Below are 19,208 nucleotides of genomic sequence, written 5' to 3' on the forward strand. Positions count from 1 at the left end.
AGGAAAAAGGGGGATGACCCTCTCTCTAAAAACTCTTATAAATGAGGAAGGCAAGGACTTAAGTCTGCATAATAACCTTACTCTTGTTTACTGTGTTTTTCTGGTGATCTCCCGTGACTGACTCCCTGCAACCCCAACATCCTCCTTTGCCTCTAACTGAGGATGGTATTCAAGATGAGGGCCTCCACCATTTTGGCGAGTTGCTCAGTTTTCCTGACTGTCTCCTATGTACACACATTATAAAGCTTTGATTTTCTCTAGTTATTCTGCCTCATGTCAATTTAATTTGTAGCCCAGCCAGAAGGACCTAGACTGGGTAGAGGAAATGTCTTCATCCTGTATAATTCCAAGCCAAAACCATCCTGCTAAGCCACTCCCAAATTCTTGACATGCAGAAACAATGAAGAAAACAAATGTTTATTGTTGTTTTAAGATACAAAGTTTTGGAGTAATTTGCTTTGCAGCAGAGAAAATGAACATACATACGACTTACAATACAACAATAAATATATAAATTATATGGAAATCAACATAATGAAGAATGTTCACTACTGTCACAATGAACAATTAAAAGAAAATGAAGAACAAGTGTAAATATTATCATGCTACAGTACCTTTAGAGACTAATTATATTAAATCTTTAAAGAACAGATCATCTCAATGCTATTTAAAACGTTCCCTAGATACAATGAGGAAAAGCTTCCAAGTTTTGGGGTTTTTTATAACGAGTATAATTTCATGCCAAAACCCCAGATAAGCTATGGATCATCTACAACTAGCCACTATCAAAAGAAAATAACCTATGCCAAAAGAGACTTAGTCCAAGAAAGTAAGGATGATTCAATATCGTCATGCATTGCTTAACGATGAGGAATTTGTGCTGAGAAATATGTTAAGTGATTTTGTCATTGTGTGAACGTCATACAGTGTACTGAAGGGGAATAAAATTTGTCACCCCAAAATGTGTCTCTTTAACATGAGGATTATTTTAGGCTGATTATTTTTAAGAAACAAAAGACTTGAAAGTTTTTCTTGTTAACCCCCTCTAAACTGCCTAAGAGAATTCAGATTAAAAAACCTGTCTCAGGAAGTGAGGTATCACCTTAGCATAACATGAACTAGGTGGTAGACAGGGAGGAATCTAGAAAAGCCCGTTTGTTGGGCTCCCCTCTATGTTCTTCTCTTTCTGTGTGGCCAAACACTTGTTTTCCAAATATTTGCTCCTTTTCACCTCCCTGTGAATTGTCTTCCCTCCCTTTGAAGGCCCTGACTCTCCCACCCCCAACATCTTGTTTTGTCTTTAGCTGAGGGTTGTATTTAAGATGAGGGCTTCAGCCATTTTGGCAAGTTACTCGGTTTTCCTGTTTCTCCTATATATACACGTCATTAAACTTTTGTTTGTTTTTCTCTTATTAACCTGCCTCATGTCAATTTAATTCTCAGACCAGCCAGAAGATCCTAGAAGGGTAGACAAAAATTTCTTTCTCCCCTACAGTACTTACACAAACCAAGGTGGTATAGTCTACACACACCTAGGCTATATGGTACTAATCTTATGGGACCACTGTTGTATATGTGGTTCATTGTTGACGAAACATCGTTATGTGGCACGTGACTGTAGTAGGGGAGTTATTATTATAATTCATCATATTACAAGGTTTAAGGATAAATATGCTATCTTCATGGATGCTGAAGTGGCATTTGACAAATTTTCCATCCTTTCTTCTTCATTAACACTCCTGAGATAATAAACATAGATGTAAACTTCCAAATATAAACATAGTTCTCACTCCCAAAACCACCATCATACTTACTGGGAAACACCAGTAGTAGTCTCCTCATGAAAAGATATAAGACAAGAATGCTCAAAATAGACATTATTATTTCACATATATTGCAGGAATTAACCACTGCAAATAGGAGAAATAAATTAAAGGTATGAAATTGTCATGGAGGTGATAAAATTATCACTATTTGCGTATCATATAATTGTATAGTTGGCAAACACAGAGAACGAAGGGAAAAATATTATCAACAATGATAGAATTCAGTAAGGTGACTGACTGAGAATAAAACTGATATTCAGAAATCAATAGCTTTCTTTTATTCAAACAATAAACTGTTATAAATGGGCAAACTGTGGCCTATCGGTTAAATCTGGCACACTGCCCTTTTTTGCAAATAAAGGTGCATTGTAACACAACCATATTCATCCATTTAAGACTTGTCGATGGCTGCTCTTGCACTATATGGGCAACAGAAACTGTCTGGTCCGCAAAGCCTAAAATAGTTACTCAGAGGCCCTTTACAGAAAAGAATTTTGCTAACTCTTGTTTGAGAAGAGATAGGGGAAGGAAAGATCCCATTTACAATAGGATTTGAAGCGATAATACCTAGAAATAAACTCAAGAAGATGTGCCAAATTTGCTCAAGACAAAGGACATGAAACTTTGAAGACAAACTAATGGAAAAGCATACCATGTTATTGGATCAAAAAACTCAACATGACAAAATGTGATCTTCCAAAAATTAATGTGTAGATGGAACGTAACCCCAATACTAATATCAATAAGAATTTAAAATATTTATGGCATTCAACAACTACAGTGCAGATATTCTGGAAAAATACACAAAAATCTAGTAGTGGCAGCTGCCTGTGGGGAGAAAAAATAACGAGAAGGAGAATTTTTAAGGGATATACTTCTTTCCTTTTTGAATTTTGCTTAAACATTACCTATTTACAAAGAATAAAAATAAAAACTCAATTAAAATCTAAGTGAAATGACAGATAAAATTCCAGGATGGAATTAGAACATATAAGCAGAACAATTATGCCAAATCAATCTGCAAATCAAAGTAATCGCCATCAGAATTTTACTTGAATTTTTGGAAGAACTTGACAAACTCAATAAAACATGAGCATAGAATAATTTATAGCCTATCAATAACTAAATCAACTCTGACTAAGAGTGGAATTTACCTAAAAAGATTTTAATTTATCCTGCAAAAACATAGTATTTAAAAGAATATAGATCATACATTTTGGGGGGGGGGGGCGGCCCTCCCATAGAAGTAAATCCTCAAACATAGGAAAATTAGATATGTGTATATAAAAGGTTGGGCAAAGGAATGGGCAAAATATGGGTTGCTTGGTAAACACTGTTGGGAAAATTCATTATGATATTGAGAAAAGTAGAAGTGGATCCTGAGCATAAAGTACCCCAGTGTATTAATGATCTAAATGTGAAAGGAGAACTTATAAACTGAACAGGACAAATTGGAAAATAAATTTTAAGCCACCATTGGGGAAAAAGCTTACCAAGTAAGAACTAAAACGGATAAGTCTTAAGGCAAAAGATAGCAGTATTCCAAAATCAAGCATTCTACTCAACAAAAATTAACAGATAGATGAAAAAATAGCTATTCTGATCAATCAAAATTACCTGACAGATTACAGAACCAAGCTATTTTAAAAGATGAAAACAAACAAGTGGCAGATTATAGCATGCATTCTCAGTGGGAGAGACATTGTCTACAAGGTAGCCAAAATTTTTATTTTAGGAGTGACAAAATCTTACTTTTCAATATATAAAGCACAGATACATTCTAGTAAATGTTAGCCCAGATATAGAGAAAGGGAATTCAGTGTACTACTGGTGAGAAAATCATCTGTAGAGTCATTCTAGAAAGCAATCTTATTACTAAAATTAACTATATTTATGCCCCACAATCCCATGCCTAGATGTACACCCTAAAGAAACTCTCAAAAAGTTGGCAAGTGGACCTAAACCATCATGTAATTTATGGAAGTGGGAGCTCATAGCAACTGGTGCCTATTACCAGAGAAATACCTAAGTAAAAGTTGGTGAATTCATGCTATGGAAATCTATGTAGCAGTTAGAAACAAGTAAATGAATACACATACAAGATATATAAAATTCAAACACATATTTAATTTTAAAACTGTAAGAAGCTGAACAAAATTTAGGGCCAACAACATTTAGGTAAATTAAAAATATATAACCACATAAAAACATGCTATATTATTTATATGCACACATGCATATTAAAATTGGTGTCAATGGGGAAAGGAAGGCAGAAGTTAGGATCTAGGATAAAGGAGAAAAAACAAGAGGAGTCTTTATGATCCCTACCAGCACTCTATTCTCTTTATTTCTGAGAATAGTGACTATCACCTTCTAATATAATATTTAATTTACTTATTTTGTTTTTTATTTAATATGTCTCTTTACAGCTGGAACATATGGTCCCCAAAGACCTTTGTTTTGTCCAAGGTGTCTCAAACATTAATATACTTTAAAACGCAATACCTGGCATATAGTAGATGCTAAAAATTATTAGTTGTGTTATCAATAAATTAACGATGATAATTTGCTCATAATTTGCTTTATCAGATCACTTCTTCTGATCATGCTCAGTTGAAACAGCATGCCTCCTCTTGGTGGACAGATTCCTTAGCTGAACAGATGCTGAAGCATGGCTCCTATATTTCCTGTGATCCAGAAAATGTTGCCAATACCATGTTCTACCAAGAAACCTCTGGTGTCCTAAGCTTTACAAGGATTTTGAGGCACTCAGTCAGGAGCCTTTATGTTCATCTTTGGCTATAAGCACTGAATAGAATGACATAGTCCAAACTATCTCCACATCATCATATTGCAACACATTGTCCTTAAGCTAAAATGGCACTTTTGTGACATATTTTTCATGGTGCTCAGTATGGATGCTATACACATCGTTGGCCAGGAAATGGGCAAAAATCATTTCTATATCCACAATATAGATAAATATGAATAAAGGCATGAACTAATTGCCATTTCCTTCATCATATTCATATAAAAGTAACTTTTTATGTAAGTCTTCCTTTTCCCTAAGGTAAGAATCAACGCTCCTATTTGCATTATGTATTTTTGGAGGCTAGTCTGACCATAGAAGCTAGATCTGGGCTTTTCTTCATTAATTTTTTGTTTTGTGACTGACGCTATCTGTTAGGATCTCTGAGAAAAGATCTTGAAAAAGGAAGTCTTCATACGCTACCGAAGACAAATTTTCACTTCTTGATTGTAGCTTTCTCTTTAGAAAGCTTTTCTGTTATAGATTTAGCTTCCTCACAAACCAAGCTAAATAAACCTTGTTCTGACAAAGATGACATCTGTTTGGTTGTGGATAAGTAAATTTCTCTAAGTTAGAAAGCAAGGTCATATAATGGACATAGGTCATTCATGGTTGCTTAAAATCAGTTGAAATTTCTGCTTTTTGATAGATCTGTGTAAATCAAATTCTTCTAATGTGTCACACAAAAAACTTTATTTCTGAAACTCACTTGTTGGTAGGATACAGATAGTTGATTCAAGCATCAGTCAAATGCACCTATGCTCGACTTTGACTCAGAATGGGTTACTGGCAAAGAGGGCACCCATTTTGAAGGTGCTGATGGCAGGAAAGGTGACCTCGTTCTGGGTAAGGTAGCATCAGCAGCTGCCTCACAGCTAAGGGGACCTAGCTGGTTCCACAGCATTCTACCAGAGTTCTTGGAATCTCAGTGTAGAGTCAGCTACGGTGCCCTTTCAAAGAATCTGTGAGCTATAGAATAGTACTCTGTAATAAAAGTGTCTCCAAAAAGAAGGGAAAAATAGAATGAAAACACTGGGTAGTAAAACTATGCAAAGTTAAACCCCAGAAGATGGCAAGTACTTTTTAAACTTTTAATTGCAACCAATGCTAAAATATAAGTAAAGCACTTAATACCAGCTACATAGTAAGCCCTGTATTAGAGGTGGCTATTACTTTAAAAATATTTCACATTGGGACCCAAAACATATGCACCCATGTTTATACAAAGTGAAAACAAAAATATCGTGAAATAATAGTTATCCTTACTACTCTTTCATTCAATTCTAACTTAAAAAAAAGGAATGCAACACACTAAACAATCCACAATTTAAAAAATACTATCATAGAATGACCACACAGGGTTTAAACAGATTAATAGCACTAGTGAAAACTAGGATAGTTGAGTCACGACTCTAACTTTTACAGGCTCATGACATAGGTAGCAGTTAACTCATGCATTCATTCATTAATTTATTCAAGCATGCTTTCCCCGCCAATTATTCTCTAGTGTGCCCTCAGAGACAGAACTAAGGCTTGGTCTAATATGACTATTCTTTTGTTACCATAGAGTCCACCTCTAAAAGAAGGATAGATATACAAAAAAATAAAGAATTGAGAAGCATGGAGCAATGATCAAAAAGGGGATATTTTATTCATATTATTTTTTCTTATTACAAAAAATAATTCATGATCATTCCACAAAGTTTTCAAAATGGAGATTTAAAAAAAGAAAATCATAAGAATCATTCATTAAACCACAAACTAGAGATAACTACACGCTACATGCAGTAGTCTATGTCCAATCAGAAGAAACAGTGATTTAATCAGGGGAAGTTTAATATGAAAATTATTAAATTCTGATAGAAGAGTAATTATAGGATACAAAACAACTTTCATAGCCTTTCATATCCAGGTACCCTTGGGCTGGGATAAATTACCCAAAGATGGACAAACTTAGAAGGGGGCTCCCCTCCCGAAGGCTGGAATTTAGACCTCATTGGACAAGATATACTTGCAACCCACTGAAAGACGGAGAATTTCACTGGTGTGCCAAGGTCAGGGCTGGTCTATATTCATGGAACAAGCAGGAAGCAATCCTCCGAAATGCAAAAGAGCCACAGCTGGGAGTGAGGTGTGTAGGTGTGCAGAGGGACTATGGGCACCAACGTCAACCCTCTGGGGCACAGGCTGAGTCAGGCAAGCTGTAGCTTATGACTGGGCACATAACATTCAAAGAGAATGGGGAAACAGATACAACAGAAGGACTAGAGCTCACAGTAACTCTGTTGGGAGGGCCACAGAGTGGGAAAAACCTTGAGAGACAAACCTGGCCTGGGGTTGAATGAGTGAGCAGAGAGAATCAGGGCCCTGATGAGGGCAGAAGAGAGATTCTATAGGCACACCATCTTCAGTTACTTTTATCTAATAAGTATAATTGACATATAAGATCCTATTAGTTTCAAGCATACATCACAGTGATTCAATATTTATACACATTATGAAACAACACAATAAGTCTAGTTACTATCTGTCACTACGTGTATAGTGCCATTTTCAGTTATTTTAAAGAACTATTTTTTAAATAATTGTGATGCATCAGAATGCTCACCATAAAAAGAGCTTCTGCTATTAATAATAAATGAATAAATCATGTTCAAAAGCCAAAAAAAGAAAATTAAAAACTTTGAGAGACATGAATGGAGAGATATACTATGTTCATAACAGAACTATCCTATATTGTAAAAATGTCAATTCTCCCCCTATTATTTTATGGATTCATTGTCATGCAAATAAAAATCCTTACATTTTTGGTCAAATTTGACAAGCTTATTCTTTAATGTACAAGATAGTGAAGGGGGGTCTAAATAGCCAAGGCATTCATAAAGAAGAAAAAGAAAGTAGACAGAATTGCACTAACGTATACCCAGGCTTATTATAAACATATAATAATTGGAACAGTGTGGTGATAGTCCTGGGCCAGATAAATAGACAAAAGGAACATAAAAGAAAGTCAAGAAACTGACCCACACATATATGGATACAAAATGTGCAGAAATGGCACTGAATATCAGTGGGAAAAGGAGGAGTTTTCCATAAATGTTCTGGAAAATTGTGTATACATATGGAAAACGAACGAAAGCAAATATTCAATTCAGACTCCACATAAAAAACAGTTCTATGGATTAAAGACCTAAATGTGAATGGCCCATCACAATTGAAACAATCATAAAGAGTGATGCCCATGCAAAAATGTGTCTTCAGAAGTTAGCCAACAGATTGTCTATCACCAATCAAGAGCCTGACAAATTTCTCAAATCCAGATAGAAAGAACTAAACAGATCAGTCACAAAGACAGCAGAGAAAGGTCCTCAAGGATTTGAAAATGTGACCCTGAGGCAAAATATACCTAAGGGATTCCTGCAGAGACTTTCAGAGCTTGTTTTGAGGACAAACTTATTGAGTTTACGCCCATCCTCTTCGTACAGAGGCTTTCTTAAATATAGATACGCAATACAAATCATTAAGGGCTAGCAAAACAAACAGTAGTATTTGTAGTTACAAGATAAATTTCAACTAAGAACAAGAGATTTCAAATCTGATCAGAAAACCAAAAGATTCCTACTTCTTGGGATGCAAAATGAACTTAACATTTGAAGCTCAAAGAAAAGAAATCTGTGCTGAGATCCACTAGAAATTAATCCCACCATCTTGTTTGGAAAGACCCCTGAGTGAGAGACTCAAAGGATCTTCATTGGAGCATGCTACTCTGAGTCAAGGTATTGGATCTATGGCACTGAGGAAGTGGTGAATGGATCTCAGTGAGAGTCCACCAAAATTCCCCATGCTTGGTGAACTCCCCAAAGTATCACCAGACAACCTGCTAGTAAAGAAAATCTAAATTTACTAGAAGTGACTGTAGTAAGGGAAAACACCATCTTAGCAAGTTCTTAGCAATGATTTAGAAGGTGGGAGTCAGAAGTGGGATATTTCTATTATATTGGGGTTTTGGCACAAGTGGTTTAGGTAAGGCTTTTGAGTCAGGGGACTGATTAGAATTGTGCAAAGTCTGTGATATGTCTCTTCCAGATTGGTAGACATAACAAAGCGAAGATCTCGAATTAAATATTGAGCAATTGTCTCAAATTTTTTTGCAAAAGTTTTCTGAAACAAGCAATGATGTTAATTATTACCTTATAGCTTTATCTTTCCTGAGCAAAGTTTTCCTGTGAACAAATAGCCTGGTTTGAGGAAATCATCCTCTCTCTCACATTGCTGTGAAATACAAATTGGTACCAAATTTTGTAGAGCAATTCTGCAGAATGTCAAAAGCTTTAAAATTGGATATGTCTTCTGAACCCAAAATTCCACATCTATAAAGTAATGGGACAATTGTGAAAAGGTATGAACACTAGCTTTTGCTTTGTAGTATTAGTACAATAGTGATAAATGGATATAGTCTAAATATCCATCAATAGGAAATTGAATAAATTACAGGTTATTGATGTAACGGCATACAATATGTCCATTAAACTGATATATACTGTAGAACAATATTTTGGTGTGAATAGTTGCCCACGATATGGTATGAGAATAAAACTAGAATTATAATGCAATATTATTGCTATAAACAAAAAAAATTATGTATGTATGAATATAAAAGACTCAAAGTATAATCTTTAAACGATTAACAATGGTTATCTCTTACTGGTAGGGGCTATGACAGTCTTTTATTTTGTCTTCTTAATATGTGTTTATATTATCTAAATTTTTGGATTGAGCTTGTGTTACCTTTACCATAAACAAAAAGACAAATTTTGTGTTAAGGAAGAAAACATTTACATGGGTTAACATTTTTACTTTTAAAAATGTATCACTTAGAAAAGCACTATTTCTGTTTTGTGGTTAAAATACTCTCTAGACTTGTGTAATGGCTAGCGAGCTTCAGTCATGCAAGATGAAAAGTTCTAGAGATCTTCCATACAACAATACACATATAGGCTAACATTACCATGGACACTTAAAATTATGTTAATAGGGTATATTTTGTGTTACATGTTTTTTTAATTATAGTGATTTTTTTTAAAAAAACTCCCTAGAACTCTAGAATGGGTAAATTTGCCCCTATGGCTTTAACAGGAATGACATCTAACTGAAATCAGTTTTAGGGAAATTAGACTTTAATCCAGGAGAGTAGCTAGAGAAGAAAAGAGGGGAAAAAAGAAAGAAAAAATATATATATAGGGTATACATGGTGCGAGTGGGGAGAGTTATGTGGTAATAATCAATCAGAGATTAGGCTGTAACTCAAGGCTGTACTCTTGACTCCCATTAGACTGAACTTACTCTTAACTCCCACAAATAACCTTTTCTCCGGTTAAGCTAAATATGAATAGAAATCATAAGCATATGCAGCAAATCTCTAACTCAACCTTTAAATATGTGATTAGTACATGAATATTAACATCAAAAGAGTAATTTCATAGAGTAGGTTTTGTAATGTTAAACTAAATACACTTATCATTTCTTCATAAACATTTATTCCCTAAAGTAATTCCTACACTTTCCTTAGGGTTTGGTATTCCACATATTTCATGAAATAGTATTTAATTTTTCATACTCAGACTGCAGAGCAGTATAGTAATGTATGGAATAAATTTTACCTCTCACATAGTTTTTTTGTTCAGCATACTGATTGCACACTGGAAAAAGATAACTGGTCGACTGAAACTTATGTTTCACATTTTCACAGGAGAAATCTTCTTTCCTGTAATTGGTAATGAAATCCTACAAGACAGCTCTAGAGTAACATTAAACTGACAGATTTGCAATAACAGCAGTTTCATTATAATCATGTCAACACCTATTTCTTCTAAGAGATGTCAATAACTAGGCATCCAGACAATCATCTGCTTTTACTACAGGTGTCTGAATATAAAAGAATATTTATTTTGGGGTGTTTTATAGCTAAAAATATCACTAATCTTATTTCAAAAGTAAAATGCCTTTATTGATTACATGAACATGATAGTTAAATGCTGCTAGTGAATAGACAATCATCTGTTGAGCATCAAGGTGAAAAAGCAAAACTGCTTTAGAATACATTGCACATATTGATCAATTATTCCTGAAAATTGTATTTTATTAAATTATGTTAATTGTCCTTAAATGTCCTCTTGTCTATTATTTAATCTTTTATTTTCTCTCTCAGAAGCTAAGACCTGACAACTGTATGTTTATGAAAACCAACTTTCCGGTCTCTATTAAATTGATTAGTTCAAGAGTTTCCTGACCTTCAAACATGCAGATCAAACTGATTACAACTGATGACAATTTTTTAAATTAAGTTAAATATAGTACCTGTATTTTTTCATTAGATTTTAAGGATATTCAGAATGTAAGTCTTAAAGATATAGTGCCTGACCTGAATCTATCACAAATATACCATTACATTTCTGCTTATTTCTTCAAAATTTTTAATTTTCCCTCTGTCTAGTAAAGTATTATAGCCCTAGTGATGTCAATTTTTTCTTTTTTTCTTATTAAAAAATTCCAAGGTGATTTTTAGTAACAAAACCCATTATTTCTCATGTCTAGCAGTAGCAGAGCTCAGTTTATCAAAACTCTAAAAAGCATGTTTAAAATACTTCTAAAATACACAAATTTATTTTTCCAGATTTAACAGGAAAGATTTTCTTTTCTTCCTTATGGTCAGGAATTAGATAAAGAGTACCTTTAATACATAAAAAGGAGAGAAAACCTTAATCTATTTTCCATAAGGAACAAAGGAATGATTGATCTTTGAAATTTAGGGAAATAATGAGAAAACCAAAATAAGGTCAATTATTTTCCGCACTAACGTTTATGCCATGAAGGTGCTATCGGTGTTCTTCCTCTCGTATATCAGGACAGTCTGTTTTCACTAAATGTCACTCTAAACCCACTTAGAGGACCCAAGCTGTTGCCACCTTGGTCTCACTAGCAACAAATAACTCCACACAGCTACACTGGGAGGGTTGTTCTAGCTACTAGCCATGTCTTCTGCCAAAATAAGAAGTCCAATTTGCACGTCCTACGTATTTTCACTCATATTTCTTTCACATTTTAGCATATGGAAAATGTAACTAATATAGAGAAAATTAAAGGAAAGAGCATTCTGAATGGAATTACAGCCTGAGGTCAGATTTATTTCTATACTTGAAGCAATTGTGCTTCAGTGACAGACATTATTTGCAACTTTATTACCAGCGATTAAAAGGACATATATAAAAAGCATAGAGCAGAGCACGATCTTAGGGTGCGCTGGACAGAGCTCGACCTCCGGTGTCAGTTAGAGCAGAGACTGAGTCCAGTCCCACAAGCTGGGTGATGCTGGGTTAGTTCCTTAGCCTCACAGGGCTTCAGTTTCTCCATCTGGAAACACGGGGAAATCGTTGCACAGGTTGCAGCATTTTGGGTCCCAGGGCAGGCCACCCCAAAACACACCTCAACGGCATACTGATTATTTTGAATTAAAGTTACTTGAAAACTACCCAGAGCAAGAAGACACTTTGACCCTCTTTTTCCCTTGAAGGCAGGGAAAATATCTCCTATGCGAAGGGTGCCCTGTCTGCACCTGGAGGCTGAGAGAGACATTCTTATCACCAGAGTTAGGGAATTCATGGCCGAGAAGTTTGTATAAAAAACTTTGTTAGCTTTTCACTAATTTACTACCTCAAACCCAAACTCTGCTAAATTCCTCACCAATTAAGCACCCAAACCTAAGTTTTTTTGTCCTGCCAAATCCTCACAAATTTATTGTTTCTTTATGTATAAAGACATAAAAGCTGCCTGCTTTTGGTCACTCTCTGAGCATCATTTTTATGACCTCCTGTGCATATTTATTAAGTGGGGTTTTTTCCTGTCAATCTACCTTGTGTCAATTTGCTATTAGTCCAGCCAGAAGAACCCAAGAGGGGTAAAGGGAAAATTTCCCCCTCCCCAACATGCAATATTTGGTGTAATAACCATGAGGATTAAGTGGGATAACATGAAAGCTGATCACTAAGCTCAGTACATAGTAAGCTCTTAATATGTTATATTTCATTCCTAGGATGACAAAAAAGAAAACATGGTTCAGGTAACGGAAAACATTAATTAATATATATATATATAATATAATATATGTATATACTATAATATACATATATACACATATTGCACTGAAAAACAGCAAACTAGCAAACAGATTAACAGAATGAGTTCTTGTTTTATAAGCACACCATCCCTAAATTGTCAGTCATCAATTCTGTTTTGGTTCCTCATTTATTTGAAAAAAGTAATCCGATTAAATTCATCTTCTTTGAACTTAGATTTTTGCAAATGCACACATCTCAGTTTGTGGACTGTAAAGTTTAATGAGGATTAGCTTCATAGCTGAAATTTTTCTTGGGACATTTATTTTCTATTTTCTCTTTTGCAACAATGATGTCTAGCAGAACAAGTTTATCTGAACTAGTAACTGTGTCTATTCAGGTCATTGTTTTGGATTTATTTCTTAGAAGAGCATCATGCAGGGTTTCCCATTACTAAATATCATGGAATTTCTCCAACAATACAAGCTGAGCAAGCCAAGCTACTTCTGCCATTTATCAACTTGGATGTCCTAGAGGGAGAAGAATTAGAATGGAGAACTTAATCCACTTAATGTGAGAAGACTTGACTAAAACCTTATGAGGATCAAACTCAAACTAGATAAAATGAGGATGAAAAATAAAAGGAATTGGTTTTTTTGTTTACTTTAAAGACTAATATTTGAATAATCTTATATGTGTAAATAAGTAAAAATTACCTTTGAACACATTTTAGAATTCTTTTTGAATAAGTTTTGCCACAAAGCCATCTCATTTATGTCAGTTATAATAAACAATTTTCAACATGAAAGGGTGTATCTGTAAAATGCTTACTGTGGTTATATATCATCTCTATTTTGATACTATTATAGCTCAGAGTCAGTACAACTGTAGCTTTGTGCTTGGAATGTTGTCCAGCCCAGGGATGTGATGGGTGTCCCGTGTAAGCTGCCCACAAACCCACCCCTGAAAAACTGCTTTCCTTAAAGTTTATCTTGGCAAGCTGGCATCTGCCCACATGGAGTGCTATTACAAATATCTCCATTAAGCTTATTACCATATTACTCTAGAGGACATGCCACCACCTTAGATACTGTGCACTTCACGAGCACTCTCAGGAGAAATGCATGGTCTCTGTATCAAAACAGCTTTGCAAATACAAAAGCTAAAATCTTCTAGGGAAGATAAATAATGAAATAGCTGCATGAATTTGGACTTGAGAAGGATTTCTTAAACAAAATACAAAAAGCACCAACCAAAAGAGAGAAGACTGATAAACCAAAGATTAAAATTAAGAAATCTTCTTTATCAAAATACAACATTAAGAGAATGCAAGGGCAATCTATGGAGGGGGAAAAGATAGGTGAGATGTATATAACAAATGAAGGTACATATTCAGAGTATACAAAGAACTTCCACAAATCATTGTCAAAAGTCAGACAAATGTGCAATGGACTTCGACAGCACTTCACAACAAAAAAGATTTCCAAATGGCCATTGACATAAACAAAATGTGGTATATCCACATGATGAAATAATAATGGGTACTCAAAAAGAATGAAGTACTGGTACCTGCTACAACACGATGAACCTCAAAAACATTGTGCTAAATGGAAAAAGCCAGTCACAAAAGACCGCATATCGTATGATTTCATTAATATGAAACATCCAGTATAGGCAAATCTGTAGAGTCAGAAATGAAATTAGTGATGTCCAAGGGCTGTGAGTATGGGGAGAAGAATGGGTATGACCGCTAATGGGTAACTGTTTTATTGTGGGGGTGATGATATATTTAAAGTTAAATAGTGATAGTGGTTGCATGACCTATGAATGTACTGAAAACCATTGAATAGTGCTTTAAATGGGTGAACTTTATGTGACGTAAATTATATCTCAATAAAGCTACTAAAAATTAGATGGAATGAAAATTAAAAGTTACAATAAAAATTAGATGGAATGGAAAATAATGTGGTCCAGCACAGCAGTCATAATAAACTAAAACCACAATTAGATATCAGCGTGAACTTTTATACACAGATAGTGGTTAAGAAAATTTGGCGGTATCAACTAAAGTTGAACAGACACATGCCTTTTGACCTAACCTTTTCACTCCAGGTATATAATCACTAATAAGAGTTGGCAACAATATGAAACAACTGGAATTAAAAAGTAGGTCAGGGCTTATTTGTTTGTTAGGGATATGACTTAATTATTAACTAATTCAAAATGAAGGTCAACTGGAATGTTCAGTTGCCACACTTCATACTAGTGGAATAACTTTACTATTCTCAGCGTGATCATATTCCCTTGCAAAGAAAGCTAAATATAAATAGGCGTAAAATACAGAAAACATTTCTGATAGAATTCTTTTTTTGGCCTTTTATTTTGAGCCCATGCAAAGTTCATCGCATAATCCTTGTGTAACCGTAACTGTTACTGTCCTGGGGCAGCGGATAAGGCATAGGGCTAACACTGGCAATTTGAAAGCACCCAATCACTGTCTTCTAAAGCTAAATATGAGACACTGGCACTTTCTATTATTTGATCATTAAGACGCTAGGCGTTATTCCTGTATCATGATGGCAGTTCCGTTCGGAAGCCAACAGACAACATTAAGATCCTCTTCAGGATGCAGTTATAGGTCCTAATTACGCTCACTCCCTCTGGACCACTGCCTGGCTAAGTCCCAGCTCCCTCTCTCCTTCTTGGCATGAAATCTGGCCAAGGATCCAATTATCACAATTTTTTTTTGCCTTTTCATTCCTTTTCAGATAACTCCAAAATGATTATCAGGATGTTGAGAAGTTAAAATTGTGCCCCATCTCCTCCTTTTCTATTTCTTACTAAACAGATAGTGAAAGAACCTGGGGAAGAAACATATAAGCAGTTGGGTAGGTGCCCTTCATTACTCAAAAGTGGGTTCTCCCTCTCATGTTAATTCCTCTGACATGACACTATAAAACTTTCTGGAAAGCTATCTGGTAACATATATCGACAAAATTAAAATAACCACAGTCTTCGACCCAGTTATTATCCTTAGCGAGATTTCTATCCTCATCTAAGAATATGAAATGCACACAAATGAACAAAAAGACATTTCTTGTAAGTAGTATTTATAAAAGGACAAAATTGAGGGGCCGGCCTGGTGCCATAGTGGTTAAGTTTGTGCTCCGCTCCAGAGGCCCAGGGTTTGCGCGTTCAGATCCAGGGTGCAAACCTACACACTTCTCATCAAGCCATTCTGTGGCAACAGCCCACAGACAAAAGAGAATAAGAATGGCACTGATGTTAGCTCAGCAACAACCTTCTTCAAGCAAAAAGAGGAGGATTGAAAATGGCTGTTAGCACAGGGTCAATCTTCCTCACCAAAAAAAATAAAAATAAAAAAGGACAAAATTATATCAAAATCTAAAACATTATGGTAAATGCATAATTAAATAACAGAGTCAATTTTAATAATATAAAAAATTCTTATGATATAATATAAAGAAAAACTACAGGGCATGAAATTATAAATATATATATACACACAGACATATATACATGTATATAACATCACTGTATTAAAAATGAGGTAAGAAAATGATAAATATTGTACCTCATGATTGCCTGGTGCTTTTGATTCTTAGATTTCCAAATTTCTAAGAGAAAACCCTGGGAAAATAATGTAAATTTGATCATTCTAGATGCTGACAATGATTTTCATTGTTTCCTCACTAGCTATAGGATAAAAAGTCAACTCCTTAGCATTAGATAGAAGACCTCTGACAGTGCGACTATTCCTTATTGCTGTAGTTCACTATTACTATTATTTTTCATGAGTTTAACTCATGCTGTAGATAATCTGAACATTAAGCTATATGCTGATCCTTCTTCCTTAAAATTTGTTTATCCTGTATAGCTCTCCAAACTCTTACTCATTCTTCTTTTTCTTTTTTTTGAGAAAGATTAGCCCTGAGCTAAGTACCGGCAGTCCTCCTCTTGTTGCTGAGGAAGACTGGCCCTGAGTTAACATCGTGCCCATCCTCTACTTTATATGAGGGACGCCTACCACAGCATGGTGTGCCGAGCAGTGCCATGTCCGCACCCGGGATCCGGACCGGCAAACCCCGGGCTGCCGAGAAGCGGAACGTGCGAATTTAACCGCTGCGCCACCGGGCTAGCCCCTTACTCATTCTTCCTGAGCCAGTCCATACAACTTTCCAGTGTTAGAATGAGCTACATTTGGATAACATTTCTGTTCTATTGAATCCAGCCATAGCACTTCTCCAGTTTTGTACCACGCATGAATGTGATTAGAATATAATTAACAATTTCATTCAAATAATTGAAAAGGGTGGGTCCCTATGTCAGGCATTGTTTAACTCCCCATTCATCAAGCCAATATTTTTAGTCAGTTAAGCAGGAATTTCTCTATCTTTCCTATCATTCATCCAGTATAGCTCCATCCTCTCCACAAAATCCCAGACCAGACTTCTTAAAGACTTCCTATAATCTAGATACACTCTTTCGACTATATACCCCTATTCTACCTACTGAACTAATAACTTTCTAAAAGAACTGGAACAAGGTTATTTATTCTGACATTTTTAATTGCCAAAGATTGCATTTTGGTTTTCAGTAGTCTATTTCTTTCTAAATGGTTTTCCAAAATAATATTATTGCTGATATATTAGTTCTAATATCAACAACTTTAATATAACAAATGTCCACAATATACTAGCACTTTAGACAGTCACATTATCTAGTTTTTAATCTCCTCAACACCATTCTAAGTTAAAAAGTAATTGTTTCTGTTTTTGAAAAAAACTTTGAAGCTTAAAGGATTTAACTTATTTAAGGACATGTGGTCAGAAATGATCTGGTCCAGGATCCAAATGCAGGTTTGTCTGGCTCCAAAATGCACATCTCTGTACCAAACTACATAAACTGTTAATGCAATGATGTCAAACACATCAGTTTACTTTATTTGCACTATTATTATTTTTTAGCTTATCTTGGAAAAATAGATTAGAGTCAAAACAGAAGATAGAAGTCATTTAAGCTTTTAAATTTATAAAAATGCAGAAGAATTTTTTCTCCATCCCTATGGAAGATAATCTAATAAACAAAAGAGCACTTGAATTAGAACAAAAGCAGCACTGAAGAAGAATAAACAGTTTTCTGATTATAACAGTGAGAATAGGCTAGCAAGAGATGTCCTGAATTACTTGTCCTTGGGGACCAGTTAAATAGGACAGAAAGCCATCTGTTTGTACAGTGTGGGCACTCACTTGCACCACATTAGAAGAACTGAACCATATGATCTCATGAATTACTTCTGGTAATATGGTCCCATTCCAGTGACATTCATCTCTTCCGTGTCTAAATTGCTTCTTCAAGAGAAAGATGACACAGCCAAAGATTTTCTTAGTGAGCTATGCACATTGTCAAGTATATGAGGAGGTTTGGGCTAAAATAAATAAAATTATGGATATTTTCAGTGTACTTTTTGATATTTAAGAACCTTAGCTCTCTGTCTAGAGTCAAAACTAGTTAGAAATAAATTTTGTGCAAAATCCACTCATAACAATCAAATACCATTTGTCAGCCAATATTTACCAAAATTTGGTTGATATTTTAAGGTTAATGCTATATTAAAGAAAATATATTTATTTTCTCATAATAATGGGTCCATGCTTTTAGTTCTACCTAAGGTTCACAAATCCCAGTAAGTGTATAGAGAAAGTAGTAAACTCGCTAGATGATGAAAAACACTCATTGCAATACTGCAAATCTGGGGGAGAGTGGCATTTCCAATTTGATACAAGATTAATTTCTAGTTAACCAGTAATTCTGTATGACAGATTGAAGAAAGACCAAAATGAAGAAATGGTTCATGCCCCTAGTGAAAAATCTTGTGGTTGGAAACAAATGCGTGAATATACTGACTTCCAGTAATATAAATGACAATACTTAACAATCAATATTAATTAATGGAAAATAATGAATGGTTGGATTTCATTTTTCTCCTTTTTTCTTCAATTACTAATGGACAAGTCAAACCTATTCTCTAAGAATAAAACACACAAAAGGGCTTTAAACTTATTTAATAAACAATTGCATTGAAAAGATCAATTATCTAATACCATGGAAAATTAAATTAATGCAGTTCCATTAACATCGAGGGCCTTTGGAATCTTAAACCTTTTGCTTGGTGCTTGAAATATGCTATATATTTAATTTTTTGAACAATATAATCGTTTGGCATTATTATCTTCACTTTAAGTTGAGAAATCGAACTTAGGAAATAGACTTACTCGCTCACATTCACTCAACTAGAATTGGAAAAGACAGCGTTTGAACCGTGATCCATATGTCTCCAAACAACATGGCCTCAGGAAAAAGAGGCTGAATGTGAATTTTAAATTATTTTAAAATGCAACATATTTACGTAGTAATATTCTCAAACATATACATAAATGA

General features: G+C 34.8%; 1 protein-coding gene and 1 long non-coding RNA gene across 46 annotated transcripts in view; one reads left to right on the plus strand and one right to left on the minus strand.

Annotated features, from left to right (window-relative positions):
• Positions 1-19,208, minus strand: part of PTPRD (protein tyrosine phosphatase receptor type D) — a 2,079,533-nt gene that overhangs the window by 1,489,887 nt on the left and 570,438 nt on the right. The gene's annotated exons all lie outside the window — the stretch shown is intronic.
• Positions 8,895-19,208, plus strand: part of LOC139078729 (uncharacterized) — a 37,112-nt gene continuing 26,798 nt past the window's right edge. Inside the window, exon 1 of one of the 2 annotated variants that reach the window (XR_011531759.1) lies at positions 8,895-9,034. This is a non-coding gene — a long non-coding RNA (uncharacterized lncRNA). The remainder of the gene's footprint in view (positions 9,035-19,208) is intronic. The other variant, XR_011531758.1, reaches the window with a different exon arrangement.

This window comes from Equus przewalskii, chromosome 22, assembly GCF_037783145.1.
Source record: "Equus przewalskii isolate Varuska chromosome 22, EquPr2, whole genome shotgun sequence".
NCBI lineage: Eukaryota > Metazoa > Chordata > Mammalia > Perissodactyla > Equidae > Equus > Equus przewalskii.